The 20,580-nt window shown below is 39.7% G+C and overlaps 1 protein-coding gene across 2 annotated transcripts in view; it reads left to right on the plus strand.

Annotated features, from left to right (window-relative positions):
- RERE (arginine-glutamic acid dipeptide repeats) overlaps nucleotides 1–20,580 on the plus strand; it is a 418,492-nt gene that overhangs the window by 73,548 nt on the left and 324,364 nt on the right. The window contains exon 1 of one of the 2 annotated variants that reach the window (XM_060396516.1): nucleotides 1–20,580. This exon is cut by the window's left edge and continues 72,975 nt beyond it; it is cut by the window's right edge and continues 13,257 nt beyond it. The exons of the other annotated variant lie outside the window; for it this stretch is intronic. The gene's annotated coding sequence lies outside the window, so the exon portion shown is untranslated. 2 annotated transcript variants of the gene reach the window in all.

Here is a 20,580-nt window from a genome sequence, read left to right on the forward strand (position 1 = left end):
CAGACAGCTCAAGTTTGAATTCCTGTTCTGTGGTGTATGTGTGGTATAAATTCAACTGTCAATCAAACAAAAATAGTAATACTTGTTATAGAGTTATGAAGAAGTTTAAGCTTAGGTCACCCATGTAAAGTGCCTAATATAAGCACAGTGACTTGCACACAGTGCTTGACAGTCAATAAATATGAGATATTATCAACAAGTGTACAGTTTTGTAGGCAAGGCAAAGAAGAAATGTAGTTATTTTATAATGATGTTTCTATAGGGATATAAGTGAAAGGGAAATCAGAGAAGGCTATATAAAAGAAGGTATTTTGTAAAGCTTAAAAAGTTGAGAGTAAGATAAATTCAGGTAGCCATTCCAAATATAAGTCCTCTTTGTATAAAATTAAAAAACAGTGAGTGAGTTGAAAACTAGTAGTTCTTAATGGCTTGAACCGGTCTAGGGTATGAGAGGGGAAATGGCGGATGCTGATGATAATGACGACACTGCTGACGCTAACCTTTATCAAGCACTTTGGGAAGGTCCTGCTCTCAGTGCTTTTTATGTTTTAATTAATCCCTGTAGTAACCATGATATTGGTACTGGAGTTAACCTGATATTACTGATGAGGAGACTGAGGCAGAGAGGTAAAGTTACTTGCCGTGATCATATAAAATCATAAGACCATGGTTATGTGTACCTGTTACTCATTCTGCCCATGACTGTAGTGGCTAGGAATAGGGCAGACCTTGAACAGTGTTTGAATTCACTATCATAAACTTTGGGAAACCTCTGAAGGATAGTTCTAAGCAGTAAGGTGAAACTCTCAGATTTGTGCCTGAGAATGAACAGCAATGGTTTAGGGGAGATGTTGAAAGTTTTGCTTGTCTTTTCTTGCCCTTTTCCTTCCCTCCCATATCCTTTATGTTATGAAGAAATTGTACTGTAAATTGTAGTACTTCAAGAAAACTGGAGAAGCTCTTTAAGCTGATCTTCATTTTGTTAATGAATGTGGAAATAGTTTTAGGATTTCTCCAGCTGTTTCAGAATAAAGATAAGGATGAAAAATAACACATCCTATTATGTACATATTTTGGGTTAAGCTCCTGTATTATCAATTGTTGTGTAACAGATAACCCCTAAACAGCAGCTTAAAACAGCATTCAGTGTTATTATTTCACACATTTTGGGGTCAGGAATTTTGGAGTGGCTTACCTGGGTGATTGTGGCTTGTGGTCTCTTCTGAGGTTGGAAGACTTGACTGGAGCTGGAGGATCTGGTTTCAAGATTGCTCACTCTCCTAGCTGGCAAGTTTTCTGCTGGCTTTTGGCAGAAGTCTTAGTTCCTTGCCATATGCAACCTCTTCGTAGGGCTACTTGAGTGTCCTCATAATATTTAGGAGGTAGGGATCTAAGAAAGAAGAAGCGGCAATGTCTTTTATGACTTAGCCTAGACATAATTTCTCCAATATTGCATTTATTATTTGTATGCTCAGTTGCTCCGTTGTGTCCAACTCTTCACGACCCAGTGGATTGTAGCCTGCCAGTCTTCTCCGTCCATGGAATTCCTAGGCAAGAATATCGAAGTGGGTTGCCATTTCCTTTTCCAGGGGATCTTCCCAACCCAGGGATCTAACCCAAGTCTCCTGCATTGACAGGTGAATTCTTTACCACTGCGCCACCTAGGAACCCCTATATAGGTCGGTTTTATTTAGTTATGGGATGACATCATACATGGGTTTGAATACCAGAAGGCAGAGGGCAGTGGGAGCCATTTTGGAAATGGACCACCATAGTTCCCATGAAAACATGATTGAATAGAATAGTAAAAGCTAGAACTTGATTAGGTAGATGAAAAGATGCTAAACATTGTTCCTCTTCTGCGAACTGCAAATTAAAACCTTGAGATAGCATCTTTCAGAAAGAATGGCTATCATCAAAAATACCACAAATAGCAATTGTGAGGATGTGGAGAACAGGGAACCCTGGTTCACTGTTGATGGGAATGTGCAGCCACTGTGGAAAATAGTATGGAGGCTTCTCAAAAAATTAAAACTGGAACTGCCATATGACCCAGCAACTCCACTCCTGGGTATTTATCTGGAAAAAACCAACAACTCAAAAACACTAATTCAAAAAGATGCACGCCAATATTGATTAGCATTATTTACAATTGCCAAGTTATGGAAGTGCCCTGTTTTCATCAACAAATGGGTCTAGAAGCTATTCCCTCCCCTTCCCACCACGACAGGCACAGTATAGAATACTAAGCCAGAAGAAGAGCAAAATGTTGCCATTTGCAACAGTCTGGATGGACTTGGAGGGTATTATGCTAAGCGAAATAAGTAAGGGAAAGATGCGTATTGTATGGTATCACTTGTGCGGGATCCAAAAAATACAGCAACCTAGTGAATATAACAAAACGGAAACAGACTTTCACAGAGAACAAGCTGATGGTTTCCAGTGGGGAGAAGGCCAGGGGAGGGGCCAGTTAGGTGTAGAAGGTTAAGAGGTATAAGGTACGGTGTATAAAATTAATGAGTTATGAGAATATGTAGTACAACACAGAGAATATTGCCAGTGTTTTATAATAACTGTAAGTGAACTATAACTTTTAAAAGTTGTGGATCACTGTATTGTACCCCTGAAACTTATATAATATTGTATACAAAAAATATATACCTCAATTAAAAAAAAGGTAAGAACTTGAAGGAGCCCTATCCTGATGGTTCCAAAGTATGGACCTAGAATCAGCATCACTTGGGCTTCTTAAAAATGTGAAATCTGACCTGATGAATAAAGACTTAAATTGATGCCCATCAATTTTTTAAAAATAGACTTTATATCTTAGAACAGTTTTATTTGATTTCTAGAAAAATTGAGCTGATCATAGAAGGGAGTTCTCTTCTATAGTCTGGGCACCATGTGCACTCACACAGAGGTTTTCCAATATCTTGCATTAGTGTGGTGGTATATTTGTTACAATTAATAAACCAATATTGATAACACTAATATTAACTAAAGCGCATAGTTTACATAAAGATTCACATTTACTGTTGTATAGTTCTGTGTGTGTGTGCGTGCGCACACACATGCACTCAGTCATGCCTGACTCTTTGCAACCCCATGGACTGCGGCCCGCCAGGCTTTTCTCTCCATGGGATTTCCCAGGCACGAGTACTGGAATAGGTTGCCATTTCCTACTTCAGAGGATCTTCCTGACCCAGGGATTGAACGCATGTCTCTTACATCTCCTGAATTGGCAGGCAGATGCTTTACCACTAGTGCCGCCTGGGAAGCCCCATAGTTCTCTAGGTTTTGACAAATGCATAATGCCATGTATCCACCATTAGGTTATCATGCAGAATAGTTTCACTGCCCTCGCTCCCCTGTGCTTCACCTATTCATCTCTCTCTTTTCCTCCCTTGAACACTTGGCAACCAGTGGTCTTTTTACATTCTGTAGTTGATCCCTTTCCAGAATGTCGTATAGTTGGAATCACTCAGTATATAACCTTTCAGACTGTCTTCTTCCACTTAGCAGTATGCATTTAACCTTGCTCCATGTTTGGAGTAGTGTGTGTGTATGTGTGTGTACTCGTTTCTTTTTATTGCTGAATAATGGTCCATCATACGGATGTATCATGGTTTGCTTATACCTTCAGCAGTGGATTGCATTTCAGGTTTTGGTGATTACAACTAAAGCAGCTATAAATGTCTGTGCACAGATTTTTATGTGAACATAAGTTTTCAAGTTAGTTGGATCCATACCTAGGAGTGCAGTTGTGGAATTGTGTGGTAAGATTGTATTTAGCCATATTAAAAAAATAGCCATGCTGTTTTTAATGTTTGCTGTAATGTAGGTAAAGGTGAAAGGTATTTTATCCTCTGGTAGTTTTCTTGATTTTTTTCCCTCCTCTGCTGTCTTTGGGTTTCCCTAAGAATTCCTTCTTAAAGAAGCTGTCCTGAAGCTCTAAGCCACCGTTATTTATACTAAAACCCAGTTGATTTGGTGGTAAAGCACTGGGGAGAGGAAACGTTCTGTAATCTTATGCTAAATCTCAGTTTTTTGGTGGATCCTAAATTCGTGGTCTGTGACCTTCAGAAGTTTCTTAGCCTTTCCTCTCTTCTCTTATGTTAAGACAGGAAGGTGAGAGGGAGTTGGCAGGAGCTGACTAATTGCCTTTGCTCTCCTATCCCTTAGAGAACAGAACCGGCCTTTGTTCTAGAGGCGGCACTGGGCTGTTTCAAAATGGCCCATATGACTAGAGGATTTTTCTTTAATCTTCATGTGAGAATCTGGTGGGTCTCCCTGAATGTGGATCTCCACATTTGAGAGTTTTTAACTCTCAAGTTAGTCCTTACTTGGTGTTTGGAAATTTGTAAAAATTATCATTCAAGTGTTCCTACAAATTACTGGCTCCTATAGCTTTTCCTTCAGGTCAGTTGATGTTGTCTGTGGCTTAGTATTTTCCATTTCTCCAGATTTTGGAGGTGGTATGACCTCAATTCTCTGATAGATCTAAGAAAAGTGGTTTCAGTTTTTAGCTTTTCCCTTGTAGTATAGATGGGAGTAATGGTTTCCACACTCTTTGTGAGTCAGGGCTGAAATTGGAAGTCTGGTGCCCACAAATCTTGGCTTAAACAAATACCTATAGGTGATTCTGATGAGTGTTAATGGTTGAGAACCATTGATTTAGCCCAATTTCCTCATTTTACAAATAAGAACACTAAAAAACAGAGTGGGAAATGACTTTTCTAAGATTATGCAGTGTCAAAACCTAGACTAGAATCTGGGTCTCTTGACCATATCATCTTCATTCTGTTTTCCATATTTACATGTAGTTCTTTTTAAAGGGGATTAATCACATTTTATAGGTTTTGGAAAATATCGTCATTTTGATGGTTCACTGTTTTAAGTTCTTGATATTTACCTCAAATTCATTCTGGAATCTGGATATTCATACTCCTTGTCATAACTGTTGAGAAGCTCACTTGAAATGTTCCCTTTGATATCAATCTCAAACCACCTCAGAAGTGAGCTCTTCATGTCACCTGTAGTCAAGCAGCATCTAACAGAAAGCCCTAAAGTTCTTCATTCAGTCTTATACCATGTAAATGGCATGAATCAGCTGCATCTGTCACTTCTTCCTTCTCATACTGGAAAAGGTCAGTTTTCATTCCAATCCCCAAAAAGGGCATTGCCAAAGGCTATTCAAACTACCGTACAGCTGCTCTAATTTCACATGCTAGTGACGTTATGTCCAAAATTCTCCAAGCGAGACTTCAGCAGTACATGAACTGAGAACTTCAGATGTACAAGCTAACTTTCAAAAAGGCAGAGGAACCAGAGATCAGATTGTCAACATCCATTGGATCATAGTGACAGCAAGGGAATTCCAGGAAAACATCTACTTTTGCTTCATTGACTACACTAAAGCGCTTTGACTGTGTGGATCACAGAAAACTGTGTAAAATTCTTAAAGAAATGGGATTACCAGACCACCTTACATGTTGCCTGAGAAACCTGTATGCGGGTCAAGAAGCAACAGTTAGAATCTTACGTGGAAAAACGGACTGGTTCAGAATAGGGAAAGGAGGTATGACAAGGCTGTATATTGTCACCCTGTGTGTTTAACTTGTCTACAGAGTACATCATGTGAAATGCCAGGCTGTATGACTCACAAACGAATCAAGATTGCCAGGAGAAATATCAGTAGCCTCAGATATGCAGATAATACCACTTTAATGGCAAAAAGCGAAGAGGAACTCAAGAGCCTCTTGATGAGCATGAAAGAGGAGAATGAAAAAGCTGGCTTAAAACTCAACATTCAAAAACCAAAAGTATGGCATTTGGTTCCATCACTTCATGGCAAATAGAAGGGGAAAATCTGGAAGCAGTGACACATTTCATTTTCTTGGGCTCCAAATAACTGTGAACAGTGACTGCAGCCATGAAATTAAGACTCTCCTTGGAAGAAAAGCTATGACAGATCTAGACAGCATATTAAAAAGCAGAGACATCACTTTGCCAAAAAAGGTCCATATAGTCAAAGGTATGGTTTTTTTCAGTAGTCAGGTACGGATGTGAGAGCTGGGCAGTAAAACAGGCTGAGCGCTAAAGAACTGATGCTGTTGAACTGTGTCGTTGGAGAAGACTTTTAAAGAGTCCCTTGGACTGCATGCAGGGAGATCAAACCAGTCAATCCTAAAGGAAATCAACCCTGAATATTCATTGAAAGGGTTGATGCTGAAGCTCCTTTATTTTGGCCATCCGATGTGAAGAGCCTACTCATTGGGAAAAATCCTAATACTGGGAAAGATTGAAGGCAAAAGGAGAAGGGGAAGAGTCTGAGATGGTTGGATAGCATCACCGACTCAATGGACATGAAACTGAGCAAACTCCAGAAGATGGAGAACAGAGGAGCCTGGCACACTGCAGTCTATGGGGTTGGAAAGAGTTGGATACGACTTTGCAACTGAACAACAACAAAATTTTTGGTATGGAGTGGATAGCAGCTCTGATCTTTTTTTCTGCAGTCCAGCTCCTTTCCTGCACTTGTGCACATGACATGCTTCTTAACGTCTGGAAAAGGCTCAGAATATTTTTTTTTGACCAGAAATTGACAGGGCCAAATAATATTTTAGCCTTTGCAGGCCATGTGATCTCCGTTGCAACTACTGAGCTCTGTTCTATTGAGAAAGCAGCCAACCATGTGCAGTATTTCTGTGTTCCAGTAAAACTTTATTTTCAAAAACAGGCTCTGTTCTAGAGTTTATAGAAATTGTATTTTCATTTTTATATCCCAAAGGAAGCTATTATTATTTATTGGATTGGAGCCTCTGGATAATTTTTATTAGATTACTTTCAAATGTAATAAGTTATAGTAGATGTTCTGTTGTGGAACATTGCATCTTAATTTTGGGTTTTTTAAGACATACATTTCTGATATTGAAAAGATACAGATTTTTTTTCTTGAAGGTTTGAGTAGGGTTGCTACCTTATGATCTTGTGAAAATCTAGATTAAAACAAGGAAAAAACAAAAACAAAACCCAGCCCCCAGTTATTTACTGTAACAGCTGTGACAGTCTATACGACTAGTGGTGAATAGCGAAGCATGTCTTTTACTAAGTTCTTAAAGGATATTAGAAACTCTCAAGTTATGGTGTGTTATAGGTGCCCACAGAGTTATTAGGTTAGAGGGGGTGGTTTTAATTTACTTGGAGTCCTTGGTGTAGGTTGCTTCTTGATGCTTAGAAAATGTGGATATTGGTGTTTGTGCTTTGCAGCTGGCATGGGTCTTGGTTGCCACAGCTTCTCATTAGCTCCTTAAGATCCCTTTAGGGCTCTGGTTGCTTGGCTAGAGAAAGGGCAATAATTGCTGGGAGTTGAGGACAGATGCAAGCTGAGAAGCCGTCCCAGGGTGCACTGGCTGTCTGGGACCAAGGTTTGTATGTTGTGTCAAAGGTAGGAACTCCAAGTTTTGCTGAAGAGAACTCCTGGTAACTGGGCTTATATGCTACACATCGTCTTTGTTTCAGAAATCTCTGCAATTGGGATTAATTAAAAATTTTAAAAATGTAAATTATAAAATTCTGTTTTGGATTCTTTGCTGACCTTTAATAATGGTGGTAATTGAAACATTATAGGTTTTGGTAAAGACTACTACCAATCCATTAAAAAAAAAGTCAGTCTGTGGTATTGGAATACTGAAAGCTTGCTTATTACTGAACTGAACTGAATGGTTAGAATTTCATTACTACTAGTTTAAAAAGAATATCACAAGGAGACTCTAGAGGGCAGTGTAATTCAGCTTGTTCGTGCTTCTGGCATTAAGTTTAGCTTTGGAAAAATAATCCATGTGTTCTGAGCTGTTTCCCTACCGCTCAGTGTCCCAATTTGGTAGAATGTGAGTTTTGGAAACAGTGCTCCCAGAGGTTTGGCCTAGAGGATATAATATATCATAATTATTTGCCCTAGGGAATATCTGTGCTTGGTTTAAAACATATTCTCTTATTGATTGAACTAAATTGAATTGAATTTGCTTTTCAGGCATTTGTGGAACATTAAGCAAAATGAATGGTGTATCTTGTGTTTTCAAATATTTTGGGGTAGGAAGTAATGTACCTTCTATTAGAGAGTTCAGACAAGTGGAAAGAGTTTGACTTATTCTGACAGTTGTTTAAACATTTCTTAAAAGTGGAAAGTTGAAGTTGGATGCTTGATTGGCAAATGTCTGAATCAAGGTTAAACTTTTCAAAACTCTTCAAATGTTTGCATTTAGCTAGATCCAAAGTCCAGTCACTATTTCCATCTAATTTTTAAACTTAACACATATTTTGGGGAAATCTGTATTTTTTTTTGTATTCATTTATACATAAGTCATGAGGTAGGGATTGAATCTGTACCCCCTGCCTTAGAAGCTGAAGTCTTAACTACCAGACCATGAGGGAAGTCTCAGATTTGAGATTTTAAACTATTAGTTGTTAATGTAGGAAGTGGATTTTGTGATTGCATTTCCTGGTGTTATTACACCGTGGAAATTAGTATATTTAGTGGTTAAGTGTGACAGATGTACATTTGGAATTTTGAACTTTTAATTTTGACCTAATTAGAATGACCTTAAAAGTGTAGTTTTTTTTTTTTTTAAGGTTTTCATTTTCTTTATCTGATCTAGGATAATTCAGGTTTTCCATTCATGATTGAAATGAATGTGTTTGCTAGAGCACTTTGAAATTCTTGGGTGAAAGACCTTCTGTAAGCTCAAATACTGCAAATTTAAGAAACATACCATTATGGGGATTCTTTTTCTAATATTTGTTCAGATTGGTTTATAGATACTAACTGAAGTATCGTCTTTTTAAAAAAACTAATTTATTTTTAATTGGAAGATAATTGCTTAATAATGTTGTGTTGGTCTCTGCCATACATCAACATGAATCAGCTCTGGGTATACATATGTGCCCTCCCTCTTGAACCTCCTTCCGACCCCATCCCACCCCTCAGGTTATTATAGGGCACTCATTTGAGCGCCCTGCGTCATTCAGCAAATACCCACCAGCCATCTATTATATTAATACATATGGTGATGTTTATGTTTCAGTACTACTCTCTCAGTTCATCCTGCTCTCTCCTTCTCCCCACTGTGTTTACAAATCTGTTTTCTATTTTTGTGGTGCTGCCCTGCAAATAAGCTCATCAGTACCATTTTTCTAGGTTCCATATGTATGTGTTAATATACCAGAGTATTTTCTTTTTGTCTAGTTATTTATCTCCCCATTGCTCTTTACTTCAGTTTTGGAAGAACCTTTATTTTTACCTAGTTCTTAAAGAAACAGATCAAAAATTATTTAAATGACAGTGTCCCCCACATTTTCAGTAATGTTGAAACTGAAATACATTTGGAAAATAGGAAAATAGGCGTGAGTACTGTGTATTAGATTTGATTACTGGTATTGCGTAGTAGCTTCACCTGTATTGTCACCTGAATGCATCTTTCTTCCATATTAATCATGGAGAATAATATACTCTTCATGTATATAAAATATATAACACATCAAAGCTTTTACCTGAAATTGGTATTTAAAAATTTTCTAAGAATTTCTATGGTATATAGGTAAACCAAAGAGCTTTTTAAAAAAAATTATATGAAGTTACAAAGAATGTTCCTTGGGGGAGAAGGTTTGAGGTTGAATATTTGTTTACACTGTATCTAGAAATAGAAGCTTTAATATGTAGAGAAAGCAACTAAATCCTTGATTTTACAAAGGGTTCAAGACACATCTGCTTAATTCTCAAAATTTGAAATTAACAGACATTAATTTTTTTGGTTTTATTCTAGCAAGTTAACAGACTATTACTTTGGTGTAGATAGTATTACTCAGTTTATTATTTTTTTTAATGTAATTTGTCAAAGTCTCCTCTGTTTTGAAATATATATGAGAAATTTTCCTTATAAAATACATTTTAAGTTTATTCCATTCAACTTATATATTCTATTCAATATATGCACTCAATTTATTACTCACACTTTTGAAAACTTTCCTGTGCAGAATAACTCACCCCCGCCTTTGGAATAAATTTTAGTTATTGTTTTCCCCTGACTTCATTCAATCCATTGTTTTGGTTTCTTGAGTTTACCCATTTCTCCATATCACTTCTCCATTTTGTTGATTTTGTATTTGTTCTTTTTGATGGCAGTAGCTCCTTTTGCTCAGGAGAAAAGATTTCTCAAGTCTGATTGTAAAATGTTTTGAATTGTCTTGTTTTACACGGATATACACCTTTGGTTATTACTTAAGAGAATCACATGTTATGGTTATATGGCAACCTCAGATCTGGGATATTTCATGAAATGGAGATATCAGCTGGTCAATGCCAGCAAGAATTTATTTTCCAGGTCCGGATCTGCCCATCCAAGTGTCCATTCAATAATCACACACCTTTTGACCATGTCACTGTCCACTTTTCTATAGTAACATGTTCCGTGAATCTCTGGCAGGAGCTAGAACAGGGGTGGGCAAGCTTTTTCTGAAGAGGGCCGGATGATAAATATCTTGTGCTTTGTGGGCCATGTAGTCGAGTTGCAGCTATTCAGCCTTGCCTTCGTAGCACAGAAGTATTCAGACAGTATGCAAGTGAATGGATGTGACTGTTTCCAGTAAACCTTTATTTATGGACACTGAAATCGGATTTTACACAATTTTCATGTGCTATGGAATGTTCTTTTTTTTATTTGGGTCCCCCCCCCCGCCCACACACACACACACTGTTTATTATTATGGAAACCTTTCTTTCATTTATGGGCTGCACAAAAGCAGACAGTAGGCTGTTTGACCCTTGACCCATGTTTTGCTGACTCCCTGAGAAGCAAAGAAGAACCCAAAGAAGGAGGCACACAGAACTGGTTGCTTAATTTCATGCAGATATCCAGGGTTGCTTTTGTTACCATCAAAAATAAAATAAATGGGACTTCCTGGTGGCTCAGTGGTAAAGAATCCATCTGCCAGCGCAGGGGGCATGAATTTGATTCCTGGTCCAGGAAGACCTCACATGCCACAGAGCAGCTAAGCCTGTGCGCCACAACTGTTCAGCCTGTGCTCTGGAGCCTGGGGGCTGCAACTGCTGAAGCCCTTGTGCTCTAGAGCCTATGCTCTAAACAGGAGAAGCCCATGCACTGCAATTAGAGTAAAGCCCACACAACAAAGACTCAGCACAGCCAAAAATAAATACATAAAAAATAAATACATTTCTTAATATGAGAGGAGATATAAATGGTGTAATTCTTAGTGGTAACTTCAGCGTTTGGGTTTAGTTATAATAGAAGATTAAAGGTGGTTTTCTCCTTCACATATTAAATGTGGAAAATTGTGATGAGCTGTGGAATAAAACTTTTCACTTAAACATTGTCAAAAGACTAGCGTACACAGGAACTGTATAGATTTGTTTGATATGAAGGTTTCATTTAAGGGAAAGAACTGCCTTCCAGGCTGTTTTAGCTTGTGGTTTCGATCTTACTGTGTTCTGTCCCTGCCTGATTTGTGCAATCTAGTGATGGTGATTCAGAGCTCAAAAGTAGGTTGTCTCTAATTTTTATCCTTTCTTAGCATTAGAGTTTTCGGTTTTTAAATCTGAAATAAAAACCAAACTGTTGTCTCTACAGGTAGGCATTGCTTTCCTTCTGCTTAAACTTAAAAATACAGCCTGTTTGTTGGCTTTTGTTGGCACTGCATAGTGCTTGGACACTACATATTTCACAGCAGACATTTTTCCCACTTAACACTGTGAGCAGTTGGTTAATCTGAAGATCTGTTACTGCTGTTGATCCTTGCTATGACAAAAATCAATGTACACAGCACAGCCTGAATTAATAGGGCTCAAACTCATTAGGCCATGAAAATGGTTTAATCAACAGTGAACCCTTTAAAGACCTTGTCAGATAGTATTTTATAACAGATTCAAGGGGAAAAAAATGGTTAGCACCTAAAAATATTCTTTGTTTCAGAGTTTATATTCTTCCTTTTTAAAATTCTCTTGAATGACTTCTAGGGTTGTCCCTATGCTCTGTTTAGAGGAAAAAAACCCCTATATTTGTATTTATTATGTTGGACCATAGCCATTCAATGTAATTACTCATCTCTTAGTAAAAGCCCTTTCAGACACTGAAACACACTTTGTTTATTAATCCGTATTTCTCACTAGAGGGTATATTCTGTATGAGTGTTTAGATTTTCTTCCTCTGGATTCTCCTGCAGTTTTAGCCTTTTGTGCCTGCTCACCCTTACTTCCTCCTCGACCTCCTTCAGTTTGGTAATAGTTGGCTGATTTGATGTTTGTGGGGTGTTCAGAATTTGATGGCTGCCTTAGTGTGAATCAGCAATCCATTCTAAGCATCCTTTTACTCTTGTGAAAGTTCTTATTGGATTGAACTGTGGGTAGTTTGTGAGAGGTAGCTAAAGATCAAAGGGGAAACCTATATTGACTGATAATAAATTGAATTTCCCTGTTAGATAGCTTTTTATTTTGGTGTGCAGAGCCTAAGTTTAATCCTGGTTCTGAAATGTACCAACTTCATGGCTTTCTTGAACAGATGTCATTTAATACCTTTCTTGCTGTGTTTGTTCATTTATAAAATGGAGAGAATGATAGTACTCATCGTTTAGGAATAGTGTCATGTATGTAACGTACTTAGAATAATCTTGGGCACATGGTTAGCACTCAGTAAATACTTGTATTATTGCCATCATCATTATTTACAGTTTGAATGAAAAACAGCTAATGTGAAGATTAAGCAGGAAAAGGACATTATCAGGATTGACTTATGGAAAGATAGCTTTCTTAGTTGAGAGGAAGTTAGATGCAGGGCCAGGTGAGCAATGGTAGAGGTAGTAAGGCCAGTGTTAAAGGTTGAATTGCATCCATTCCAGATTAGTATGTTCAAGTCCTAACCCCATAGCTCATTGTGTGTTAGTTGTTCAGTCTTGTCTGTTTGTGACCCCATGGACTGTAGCCATCCAGGCTCCTCTGTCCATAGAATTCTCTGGGCAAGAATACTGGAGTGGGTTGCCATTTCCTTCTCCAGGGGATCTTCCTGACCCAATGATTGAACCTGGATCTCCTGCATTGCAGATGGATTCTTTACCATCTGAGCCACCTATGTATGTATATATAATTATCTTCACTAACGTCCCCTAAGGACATAAAATACTGCTGGACTTAACAGTTGTCATTCAGAAAATATATGAGTCATAGGTGTAACATTATTCATAAGTACCATCATTGGCATCATTGTGATGTCAGCTAATTTTTAATTTATCATTTACTACGTTCCAGTCATGGGGGCAAGTTTTGTTTTCTTGAATAGGAATCCTATTTAATTTTGACAGTAAATATAGTATATTTTTAATCTCATGTTGCAAATCATATATGCATATGATGAGGCAGCCAAGACTGAATATTTAAGTAACTTGCCCCAAATGTGCTCTTATTTGGAAATGGGACCATTTCAGTGTAGTTAGTTAAGAAGAGAGTGAGCCCAAATCCAACATGCCTGGTGCCCTTATTAACTGGGAAATCGAGGCACAGAGATAAACACACAGAAGGGAAACGATGTGAATGGACACAGGCTGTCCACACGCCAGAGAGAGGGGACTGGGACAGACTCTTCCCTTACAGTTTTCAGAAGAAGACAACCCTGTGGACACTTTGACCTCTGGCTTAGAGCCTTGAAGATTTTCTATTGTTTGAGTCCCTCAGCTTGTGGCACTCTGAGGGCGGAGACCTGGGAAACTGACACAACCAGCTAGGGAGATGGTGGCATTCTGAACTGAGGCAGAGGTGGTGGTCCTGAGGAGAGGGAGACAGAGGTGTTTAAAATGCAGAACCAGTGTGTGGTGTGTGTTAAGTCACTTCAGTGGTGTCTGACTCTTTGTGACACCATGGACTGTACCCTGCCAGGCTCCTCTGTCCCTGGGGATTTTCCAGGCAAGAAAACTGAAGTTGTCATGCCCTCTTCCAAGGGATCTCCCTGACCCAGAGACTGAACTTGAGTCTCTGTGTCTCTTGCTTTGGCAGATGGGTTCTTTTCCACTAGTGCCACTTGGAAAGCCTGAGGAACCAGTAATCCTTAGTAACTGATAGGCTGTGAGGAGGTGGGAGAAGTAAGAGATTGTTTTACTTGGGTGGATGATGCTACCATTAAGTGACACTGAAGATATGTGAGGAAGAAAAGGTGTGAGGAACGGGGTTGAGTTTGACGTGCATGTAGGACCTTGAGGGAGGGGCCAGAGGCAGGCGGTTGGATGATTCTGCACCTGAAGTTCAGGAGGGAGGTTGGATCTGGATCGATAATGATCATTTATGGAAGCAGGGCTTGAGAACATTGTGCAGAAATTGCTTAGAGTGTACAGTGAAGTCTCTGAAGACACCCTGTACGTAGGTCGTCCGAGGAATACTCAGATTTAAAAGTGGCAGGCAAAAGAGGGGTGGTTGTAGAACAGAAAAGGGTGCTGACTAGAGACTTGGGACAGGATAGTGCTTAAATGGGAGGATGTACATTAGTATATAGCATTGCTTAGGTGGTTTTGTCACAGTGCTCAGCAGCCCATCTGTAGGAGCTAATATTTTTCATGCTTCTTAAGTGTCAATTCTTGTGCCAAGATTTCATATGCATTAGCTCATTTAACCTTCAGTACAACTCTAAGCTAGGTATTATTATTCTTACAGATGTGGCAACCGAGACATGGAATAATTAATTAATTTGCCTCAGATTGCACAGGGAGTGGGCTGTACAGTTGGAATTTAAATCTAGGTGGGCTGACTCCTGAGCCTGAATTCTTACATACTGACCAGGATGCCTCCTAACCCAGAATCAGGTTGAAGATTTTCTGGGTAGATATGAGGCAGGAACAAAGGACGCTGAAGGATGAAGATGCTAGGAAGAGCAGTAGAATACAAATGGAATGTTCAGTTTTGTGTCAGAAGTAGTGGTTTGGGGTTCTCACTGAAAGCCAGGAAGCTGGCGGAAAAGATTGAGGTTACAGGAAATGTGCTGGCAGAAAGTTACATGGCCCTATGGCCTCTCTTACGGGTTATAACTAATGCTTGAAGCCAAAGCCTGAACCAAGATCTTAAAATCTTTTTTTCAGGTTTCTGTGCTAACCCCCTCAACTTGAAGTGAACAAATGGAATTAAATATATTGTGATTTTGATGGAAATAATTTGAGGAGTAAGGCAGAAGACTTGTTGTAGAAATATTGTATATCTCTATTCAAGTTCTCAGTGAAGTATGTGTGTGTGTATATACACACACACACACACATATGCACACATGAAATGTTTATAAGATAAATACAGTAGTTTTGTTTATAACATTCTATGTGTTTTTTCTTAAATTTATTCCTAAGACTGTTGTTTGTATTGTGAACCCCTGCCCTGAATTTCTAATTGATGTGCCTGATTTTTAGTTATTGCATAGTAACACTACTAAACTCCTATTCTGATACTTTTCTAGTTTCTTACCTTAAGATCATTCCCCGTTAGGCAGTCATATTGTCTGCAGATAGTGATTGTCTCTGTCTCTTTCTAAACCTCTTTTTCTTGTCTTACTTCAGTTAACTGGAACTTCCAAAAATAATGTTAAATTAAAAAAAGCAGGGAAGGGACTTCCCTGGTGGTCCAGTGGGTAAGACTCCATGCTTCCACGCAGTGGGTGCAGGTTCTACCCCGGGTGTAGGAATTAAGATCCCAAGTGCCGTGTGGCATGGCCAAAAACAAACAAAAAGCAGAAATAATGTTAAAGGTGGCACTAGTATCCATCCTTGCTTTATTCAGGATTCCTCTAATATTTCACATTCATAATGATGTTGAATATTGGCTTGAATTGTAGCTTTAAAATCATGTGATGGGATTTTTTTTTTTTTAAACGGCCAATTTTATCAGTTACCGTTCTGGCAAGGCTTCCTTTAACAGAAATAATCTTCATCTCTGCCATTGTGTGGCTCTCTTGGCTGAATTAAGGACGGACTTTGAACATTTCCTGAGGGAAAAGGTTCCCACTTAGCCAGTTCTCTGACTGCTGCATCTGTGCCATTTAGCAAGGCGAGCTCATGCAACATCTTGTCATGAGCTGGATGTTCATGGAGTCTCCCAGGAAAGACAGGATGACTCTCTCCAAGTAATTCATTTGGATGAGGTTGACTAGATCCATTCAGATTTGATACATCAATGCCTTTGTACCCAAAGCTAGCCAAATTACTAGACCAGGGACTGCTGCTGTGACCTGGAATCAGGGTTTTCAGTACTGGAACAGAAGTAGCTTGTCTCCTGGACCACAGACTGATGGGTCAGAGCCGAGGCCTTTGTATCTTGCTTGATGGCAGCCTCATCATTTCCTCGAAGGTTCGGAGAGTGAAGGGTGGGGACGCTACATGTCCTGAGCTGTGCTGAGCACTGTGGCTTCTTAATCAAAGCAAAACCAGGCTCAAACTATCCCTTTCCCCAAGGTTTAATTTCATTCTTCAGCATCCAACGGGGTGTTTAAGAAGTTTGCAGTGGTTGAGGGGCAAGCCAGGTGATTAAGTTCTGTGGCCCACCTTTTTAAGAAGAAGGTATAAAGGAAAGTAAATTTTAGCAAGTTTCCCATTTGCTGAAGGTTCTTCTTTAATAGAGTACTCCCTACATTTGTGGGAGGTTTTCTTTTCCTTATTTTTCCTCTTCTTCGTTTTGTTCTGCTTTAAATGGCTCAATTGTGAGAAATAGTACTATGTACCAAGTAATGGGTAAATGTATGCAGATACTTGCTGTCTATGTTTTTGGCAGTACCATGTCCCAAGGAGGGAAATATGAAATACCCCTTTTGAGAGAGCTGATCAAGAAGATCGGGTGAGGAAGTTGAGCCTCGGTTTTTTTGATTTGTATTTGAATTGTGAAATTTTCTGTTATCATACAGTTCATTTAGTCAGTTAAAATATACAGAAGTGCTTTGGAACTGACTTATTTTGATATCACTCTACAGAGGACTGGATCTGCTTTGTATAACCTGAGTCCCTTTCTCAACTCTAGTATTCTCTTTTTCCTTAGGCATTTTCACCAAATATTATGGTAGCCTTAAGATATACTGTGTGGGTGGATTTTAGTGAGGCAGAAACCTGACTAAAATACCGAAGAAAGATGAGGAGGTGAGACAATTGAATGTGCTAGGGAGAGTGTTAAGGAGATGACTGGCCTTTGCTGGACATGAAGTTACCTGAGGCCATTACAGAGCATTTGATGGCTGTTGTTGAACCTATCAAGTCATAAACCCAGCAAGTTGGCTCTCCCTTGTAGTAAGTGGGACATTGTCCTGAGGATGGAATGGACCTCAACAAATAAAGATGGTTGAGACTTAAGTAAGGGGCTTAGAATTTCTTGCCCCTTCTTCTTTGTCTCTAAGCTGTACGCAGTTGAGTATTTTGTGGTCTGTCTGTCATTTCTGTCCTCAGCTGTGTCCCGGAGGAGCTGCCTGCCCCCTTCTCCTGTTCTTTGACCCCTACCAGACTTGACACACATCATCTCACCAGGGCCCTCCAGCTCCAGCGTCTTTTCTTAGCCATTTCATTCTACCTCAGGCAGTGTTTAATGTCCATCTTTTGTTTCTCTTAATTTCATCTTGGTTATCTCAAGAAAATATTTCTTTTCAAAACCTGACTCTAATTATGGCAGGTTAAATATAGAAAGTTGAACCAGTCATATCTGCACTAAGGAAGAGAAAGCTGTGCATTTACAAAGTAAAACCGGTTGTCAGAAAGAGCCTCTTAGCCCTTGAAAATACCCAGAAGGCCCATTTAAACCCTGTGCAAGTATCAATATCTCCTCCTTTGTCAATTAAACATTTTTGCCTCAAATACCAACATTCAAAATAAATAGAAAATGACTTAATTCACTTCAAGAGTCTTACAGGTATCAGCAGTATTGTTTCCTAAAAATTTTCACTGGAAAAATACAGTGAACTTCTTAAGGGATTTAGTAGGTTAGTGACCTGACCTAGAAATGTAACAATAATTTATAAAATGGTTTCTGTGGAAACATGTAGTTTAAATTATGAATCTGCAAGTGAACTCATGGATCATACTGAGGTTATAAATTGAGAACAGCTTGTGCTTTATGTCATATCTAAAAAGTGGTCATGTTTTTACATCTTTCTCTGGAACCCTCACTTTCACTTTTCACTTTCATGCATTGGAGAAGGAAATGGCAACCCACTCCTGTATTCTTGCCTGGAGAATCCCAGGGACAGAGGAGCCTATTGGGCTGCCGTCTATGGGGTCGCACAGAGTTGGACATGAATGAAGCAACTTAGCAGCAGCAGCAGCAGTCCTGTTGATACTGTAATCTTATAACATCTCAGTTAATAGTATCAAATCTAATTTTCACTCCCTTACTTAAAGCCTTTCAGTGACTTCCATAGCACCCAGTGGGAGTGAATGCAAGGTGGCAGCCACTGTAGCATGTCATGTCTTAGGAATCCTGCTTCATAAAACTAACATGTGCCAAAGAGACTGAACTGCTCTTAATATGCAATGATCATCCCACCTGTTAGTAAATGTGGTATAATCAGGGTCTTGGAACCTTAGTGATCACTTTAGCAGTTCTTTTTCCCTGGTCAGGGTAGAGTGGTGGGAGGACCAGTTTGTCCCTGGGACCTTTCTTGTTTTAAAATGGGAAATCCTGTGTCCTGAGACCCTCTCAATCCTGGGACAGTTGGTGGGAGAGAAAGGAAGAATGTGAATTTTCAAGAAATAAAATGTATTTTATTGAAGGATAGTTTATTTACAATGTTGTGTTAGTTTCTGCTGTATAGCAAAGTGATTCAGTTATGCATGCTGCTGCTGCTGCTGCTAAGTCGCTTCAGTCGTGTCCGACTCTGTGCAACCCCGTAGATGGCAGCCCACCAGGCTCCGCCGTCCCTGGGATTCTCCAGGCAAGAACACTGGGGTGGGTTGCCATTTCCTTCTCCAGTGCATCAAAGTGGAAAGTGAAAGTGCAGTCGCTCAGTCGCGACCCCATGGACCGCAGCCCACCAGGCTCCTCTGTCCATGGGATTTTCCAGGCAAGAGTGCTGGAGTGGGGTTCCATTGCCTTCTCCCTCAGTTATGCATACATGTATAATATTCTCTTTCATGACGAATGTGAATTTAAAAATTTATCAGATATTTTCTTACTGCTGGGCCTTTGCACCTGCTGTTCCCTCTAACTAGAATGGGCTAGTTCCTTCTCATTCTTTTAAGCCTCGTTTAATTGTTCCAAGAACTTTTAGAAATAGGTTTAGTTTGCCTGCTTTGGGTACTTACTGCGCCTGTCCCTGAATAACACTGATAACTCCTGACTGTGATTGCTTGTTCAATTAAGAAGGCAGAGCTGTGTGGGACACTGATGTGGTCCCCATGGTCGCACATTAGAAACACCCGAGGAGTTTTCTAAATTTTACAAACAGTCCACACCTCGTGGCAGCCAAGATTGAGAATGATGAGTACTGAAAAGGGTATGACCCAGGTCAGGTGCCTGTTTCCTACCCAAGAGAAAGAGGTTTTAAGAAATGCTTGGATAGGGAAACAAAAACTAAACTCCCAAACTGTTCCATTTCAACTCTCCTCTTGGAGGGTCTCCTCTTGGAGAAGGATCTCGTAGAAATTTTCAAATGCATAGATTTTTCCTGGGCAAGGTATTAACCAGAGTGCTTCTCTACACAACATTCACCAATTCTTAGTTCCTTCCCCCCTGTTTCATTCTGTACCAACCCCAAACTGGGGTTGTCTGTAATGCCTACAGAGAGGTCTGAGACTGTTGAGGGTCTTAGGAAAGCATGGCTCACAGGTGACACGAGAATATATTGTTAGCTGTCCAAGCTATGGTAGCCTACGGTAGTGGTCTTCAGAGTGGGGATGCTACTCCAAAGAACAAGATGTGCAAGATGATCGATCCAATAAGGTGCAGGAGAAGCAGCAAAAATCTTGTTCTAAAATTTTAGTAGCACCTGGATATATTTCATGTACAGATATACGTATCTTGGAATGTGTGCTTCTTGTCTGATCTTGCAGGTTTGCAGTTACTTTAAGAACACTCTTGGAACTTCCCTGGCAGTCCAGTGGTTGGACTCCATGGTTCCAGTGCAGGGGGCACGGGTTTGAGCCTTGGTTGGGGAGATAAGATCTGTGCCCCTCAGCATAGCCCAAAACAAAACAAACAGCCCCTCCCTCCCTAAACCCCACACTCCTGTAGTGGCCTGTGAGGTCCTCTCTGACCTTATTACTAGTTCATTGTCATCTCCCTGTCCTGTCCCTCTGGCCCTTTTGCTGTTCCTGAGACACTGCTGAACACACTAGCCTTGGCCCTGGAGATTCCAGCTGTCTGGAATGCCTTTCTCTAGAGATCCCCTTGGAGCTTTAGGCTAACTGCCTGACCTCCTTAAAAGGCTTGCTCAGGTGTCATTTCGCTCAGGTGTCCTAGCTTGAGCACCTAGCTTGAGCACTGTTTTTAATGTGGTAGCTGGCGTGCTGCCCCCTGCACACTCTTCATCTTCCTTAGCTTGCTCTAAGGTTTTTCTTCCTTATTAGCTCATTGGG

This window comes from Ovis aries, chromosome 12 (assembly GCF_016772045.2).
Source record: "Ovis aries strain OAR_USU_Benz2616 breed Rambouillet chromosome 12, ARS-UI_Ramb_v3.0, whole genome shotgun sequence".
Classification (NCBI taxonomy): domain Eukaryota; kingdom Metazoa; phylum Chordata; class Mammalia; order Artiodactyla; family Bovidae; genus Ovis; species Ovis aries.